Raw genomic sequence first — 6,000 nt, 5'->3', positions numbered from 1 at the left:
ACGTGTAAGATCTAGAAAAACCGAAGTGAACGGAGAAGTTCATGGAGGTAGGCCTAGGCCCACTGGGGCTGTAGTGCCAAGGGAAAAAAAATTGGGTGGATGTGACTATTAGACAGTGTATCAATTGGATCTAGTGACGAGGTCAAGAAAACATGGATCTATACATCCACTCCCCCCATACATCTTCATGGCGTGGTGCTTAATTAGCTAAGCACATGAACAACAATACTTCTTCCCCCCCCTTGGCACTACAGCCCCAGTGGGCCTAGGCCTACCTCCATGAACTTCTCCGTTCAGTTACTTTATTTTAAACTACAGTAGAAGTTGCCTGGGGAGTACCAGAAGGCTGTATAAATTCGATATAATCGACAGCCTCATGTGCAGTTTTACATCCAATAAGAATCAGAATATCAAGCGCTTAGTTTTCTCGCTACGTGGTTCCCAAGCTGCATTTCCAAGAACATACAATACGTAAATTTCCTTTTTTTCACAGCGTGTAACCCCTGCCCACCATCTGAAGGCTGCTATGGACAGCCCATCTCGGACTTGTTTCACGTGATGGAATTGCGCTGTACTGGAAACGGTCTTTCCCCCTGCTCCTTTGAAATTGAAAACCTGTGATATTCTTTGATATTTTGTAGAGCGTTCATCCACAAATGGCAGTTCTCGATTGGCAAGGGGAAAACATAAGCTTTGTGAATACTTGCAGGACTTGTTTCTTCACTGAACAGCACCCGTATTCACAAACAGTGACATATTATTGTCACCAATTCTATAATCTGAAAATAATTATAATATATATAGTGCCCATTCATTTTAGTGACCGCCTCTGTGGTCTAGTGGTCAGAGTTACGGGTTACAGAGCAAGATGTCCCGGGTTCGATTCCCGGCGCTACCAGATTTTCTGAGAGGTAGTGGGTCTGGAACGGGGTCCACTCAGCCTCGTGAGAATAATCAAGGAGCTGTTTCAAGGAAATAGCGACTCCGGTCTAGAAAACCGATATTAACGACCGTGGGGATCCACGCAACACCCTCTATCCTCTAAAGTTGGCACTAACTACTCAGACAAGGTGCGGTCGCTCAGTCGGTATAGTTCGCTTGCGGACTACAGGCCACGAAATTTGTTTTTTTTTTCGTTAAATTATTTTTTACTCAGAATCGATCTTCATCGTCTTCTATCTTGACGGATTAAGCTCTCTGACCTTTACCCATTCAGAAATAATTCCGAAATTATGGATGTTATAGATAGTCGGTAGGGCTCCTAGGACAAGGGATTAGACCGCCTCAAGGCTGCTACCTACTCAGGCCAACATAAACTCAGCATAAACGCATACTTCCATGCCTCAAATGGGATTCGAACCCTCGATCCCAGTGCTTAAGCGGCGAAGATATCTCATACCTTAGACGGTACGGTCAATCTACGAGTACTAAGCCGTTTATAACTGATTAATCCTTCGATGTTTTATAGATGCTGGACACACACAGCAGTGTTAGATCCATAACTACAAATTAATTATTTATTTGCTTGAAAATACTATATTATGTGCTTCAGTTGCGTGGCATATCGATTAAGATATACTGTAATGATGTTTGAGTGTGACTATAGACGGGGTTTGGATTGGTGGCTCGATTTATTGGCACACAACTCGTAACTACAAGTAACTATAACAGTCTCACTGGTGTACACACTCTAAAGATCTGTAGCACATATAGTCTTATATGTCTTCACTAGTCGTTTCCTGGTAACGGCTTCTATCAATGTCCTCTGCTTACGTCCTTTCCAGCTGGTGAATATCCTACAGCTGACTAAGCTCTAAACTTTGTCCTGCTTATAACCCTTCGGTACGGACCGCGTAGAAAACACCGCTTTCCAGCTAGTCCATTTTGTGTGCTGACCGCTGCCTATTAACAGCTGTTGTCTTGTTGTTTGTTTTGCGGTCGTTGCCTAGTAATGTGTCTGTAAGCCACAATATTAATAGCTTTATTTTGAAGACTGAATAATATATATGTCGGAAAAAGTGATCACGGTATACTGTAAATCACTGTCTGTACGTAGCGAGGAAAATTGAAAATAAAATTGAGCCAGCATATTCGCTCCCCTGGCGGAATTTGAACAAGGTACCTCGTATGCGTTAACTTTATCCCATGCCTGTGGAATATTACCAGAGAAGGACACCTTATCACAGGTATAGAATCAGGAAACCCTTCGACTTGCCATATTTGAGACACATCATGTACTCGTGGGGAGCACGTGGTAGCGTAGTTGGTTGAGGCACTATGCTACAAGCCAGAAGATCGATGGATCGAATCCTGATGAGGTCATTAACTTTTTTTTTAATTTACCTAATCCTTACAGCCTCACTATGGCCCCTGAGGTCGACTCAGCCTCTTACAGAAATGAGTCCCAGGAATATTCTTTGGGGTAAAGCGCGGCCGGTGCGTAAGGCTGACACCGCCATCTATGAGCTGATTGTCTAGAAAATGTGGGAGCCTCGAAGTCTCACAATCCTATGGGCCTCCACGACCTGTTACAGGGATACCTTTACTTTTTTTCTTACTTTCATGTTCTCGTGTTTCGGTATATATGTTTTCCGTCGCATTATAAATGCCAGAATTGAAAGAATATCGTATGTATGTATACATACTAATCACTAATCCTGATGTTAATATGGCGTCGATGTTGTCGTGGTTATTTCCGTGATGTCGGTTCGTGATGTTACCACTGACGTCATTGTGCATTCTTTTTTTATCCTTTGAATTTTGAAGAGGGCTCAAAGTTAAAATGATAACTTGAGGAAATTTAGTTCAACATTTGATGGCAGAATGACAGGTGCTCTCTACGTCCTCCGTCCCTGTCGCTTGCCGACGGGCTGATGAAAACTGTGAAGAGAGACCAACGATAGAACAATGAATCATGCGTAGAAAAAAATGTGAATAGAATTTGAACCGATAACCCTAGAAATGAACGCTACCAGGTAACCTACAAACTGGAGTATACTTCAGGCATAGTTACCGGTACAGAACAAAGCTCCTCTTTCCCATAATTTTTAAGTTTAAAGCGATGAAATAAAATACAGACTGGGAAACTTGTACATTTTATAGCGTCAAAATTGCTGCTTTGATAACTGCAAATACAAAGCATTGGTTTCATTGGATTACGTTTTAACAGCGTTACACAAACGTATATTAATTCATTTATTTACTTATTTTTATTCATATATTTGGATGTATTTATTTATTTACTGTTTTTATTCTTAGTATAAATTAAAAAATGGTAAAATGGGTGAAGTTATCCCTGTGCTTAACTAGCTAAACACTACGCAATGAAGGCGTATGGGGAAGTGGATGTATAGACGGACGTTTTCTTAACTTCGGCTATAGTTGGGAGCGAGTGGTCAGCTTCAGGCCTCGGCCGCTTTACCCGCGGTACCCACTGGATAGGAGGCTGGGTGGCCCCAGAGCCGGTCTGGACATGGAGACGTGAAAATTCTTGCCCCACCGAGACTCGAACTTCGACCCCTTGGTCGTCCATCCCGTAACCAATCGCTATACAGACCGCGCTATCCCTGCTCTAATGTGCTTCAAGACTGTAGGTCGCGGGTTCGATTTCCGATGACGTCTTTGCAGTATAAATTATATCCTATCGGATATTATGAGCCTGGATAGCTTAGTTGGTATATTCACAGGCTATGGGCTGGAAGACCGGCGTTCAATACCGGACAAGAGCAAGAAATTTTCTCCTATCCACAGCGTCCAGATCGGCCCTGAGGCCCACCCAGCCTCGTATAGAATTGGTACAGTTGGCTCTTTCCGCGGGGGTAAGATGGCAGAGCGTGAAGCTGACCACTCACCTCCAGCTAGTACCGTAAATAAGTAAAGCTATCCCTGTAACAGGCCGTGGAGGCCCATAGGGTTGTGAGACGTTGAGGGTCCCACATTATCTAGACAATCGGCTCAAAATGGCGGTAAGGTTGTCAGCCTTACGCGCCGGCCGCGCTTTACTCCCCAGGAAAATTATTTAATTAATTCCTGGTACTCATTTCTGTTAGAGGCTGAGTCGACCCCAGGGCCTAGTGCGGCTGGAAGGATTAGGTCAACTGAAACAAATCCAATGGCCTCATCGGGGCTTGAACCCGCGACCTTCCGGCTTGTAGCATAGTGCCTCAACCAGCTACGCTACCGCGTGTCCCCCATCTACTGCCGAGGTCAGGAAAATGTGGATCTATACATCCACTCCCACATACGCCTTCATGGCGTAGTGTTTAATGAGTTCCATACAAGGACAACTTCACCTTTTTACTAGTACTACTACTGCTATCTTCAAATCATTAATATTATTAATGCAAAGAATCGCACCATACTTTATAAATGAGCCTGTTTGCATGCCTATTAAAGTATTTTTCCCATGACGTCATTGCTTAGATTCCTGTGAGTTCCACATTTCACAAGCCACCTCTCATTCATTGTCTGTGATCTGTTTATTGAACCCAGTTTCCAATTTTTCCCTCATTCAATTTCGTGTTGTGTCTGAAACAAGTAGTTTCTCTCTCTGGTGTCCAGGACCTTTCACGACCTTTTTAATTCAGTGACCTTTCATTCTCGTTAGCACATGGGCTGAGAACATTGCCACCAACCAAGAACCAGCCCAGAGTTCGCTCAGTGACACCCAAAAAGCATCATTAATAGAAGCTCCGAACAGCGAACAAAACAAGACTTTCTTTTACTGCAGGCTACAGATGGCTTATTTAAGTCTTGTTTAGGTCTTGTAGGATAGCGATGTACCGTATCTGTTAACCTTCAATCCTACACTGTGGTAGAGAGGTTCGTGTTCAAAGGTTCAGTGTTCTAGTCGCATCTGAGGGACCGGTTTTGAGCTCTTTCCCACATATTTTCTCTCAAAATGCACTGAGAAGGCTGCTGCAGTGATAAAATTCTAGGCATCTATTTGAGAGATACTCGGTTCGACTATTGGCTTGGTGTTCTGCTTCAGATACTCTGTAATATTTTCTAACTCTCTTGTCTAGGCAAATACTATCTAGATTTAAGGGAGAGCCAGTAACTATGACATTAATGGAAGTAAAACAGCTGTCATGGACGCGGTAGGTTTTCTATGTGTATCACTAGGTCGCAGCACTGTCTAGCTTCATGACATTCTAGGTAGTAGACCCGCATGCGCATGTTCAGAGGAAGGTTTCAGTAGTGAAAATAATGGCCGTGCTTGAAGAATATATAACCGAAGAGCGGCGTCCTGTTGTGCGTTTCTTGTGGGCAAAAGGTCTCAATGTAATGGATATTCATAAAGAAATGTTTCCTGCCGTCCGTTGACTAGAAAATAAATAATTCTCTGTTTTTGGATGCGAAAAAAGGGGGCCCAGATCTTCTTTAAGAAGTGATCATTTAGTTAATTTTGGATCAGAATATTCAAATTAAAGGAATGATAAAAACACTTAATGTTTAAGTCGGTTTATGTTTGATTTTTAGTGGATTATTTGATTTGTATAACAGATAAAGAAATACAGAGATTTGAAAGAATTATTTTTGTTTTGGTACGTTGGTAATACCATAAAAAAATTACATAGAGTGTAATTTATACAATGTTTCAATTGCAGCACTAGTTGGCTATAGTGCTGTTGTCTCAGTTCAATGATAATTTTCATCTGAATTTTCTTATGTTCAGAAAGCAGCTGGATGATGGTTCTTGCTTCAGTATGAGATTGGCCTAAACTTAAATGTGATAATTATTCTAATGCTAAGGTAAAGCAAAGTATTTAATTGAAATGAAGGTTCATATAATCATTGTATTTTATAAAAATGTATATTAATAATATTGCAACATGTTTAACTCAACTGTGTTTCTCATTGAAAGAATATTACATTGTTTGTGTCTTAGAATATATTTTTGTGTCCCTAATATGGTAGTTCAAGTTAACAATCTTATTTCTTTGTGATTATTGTGCTGTTATACTTGATCATGCACCACTTTAAGGATCTGTACAGGTA

General features: G+C 41.6%; 1 protein-coding gene across 7 annotated transcripts in view; it reads left to right on the top strand.

Annotated features, from left to right (window-relative positions):
- The window catches only part of LOC111863230 (Down syndrome cell adhesion molecule-like protein Dscam2), a 407,724-nt gene that overhangs the window by 359,318 nt on the left and 42,406 nt on the right, over positions 1-6,000 (top strand). The gene's annotated exons all lie outside the window — the stretch shown is intronic.

This window comes from Cryptotermes secundus, unplaced genomic scaffold (assembly GCF_002891405.2).
Source record: "Cryptotermes secundus unplaced genomic scaffold, Csec_1.0 scaffold688, whole genome shotgun sequence".
In the NCBI taxonomy this organism is placed as follows: domain Eukaryota; kingdom Metazoa; phylum Arthropoda; class Insecta; order Blattodea; family Kalotermitidae; genus Cryptotermes; species Cryptotermes secundus.
The sequence above is the reverse complement of the archived record's forward strand: the minus strand, read 5'-3'. Positions and strand labels throughout refer to the sequence as shown.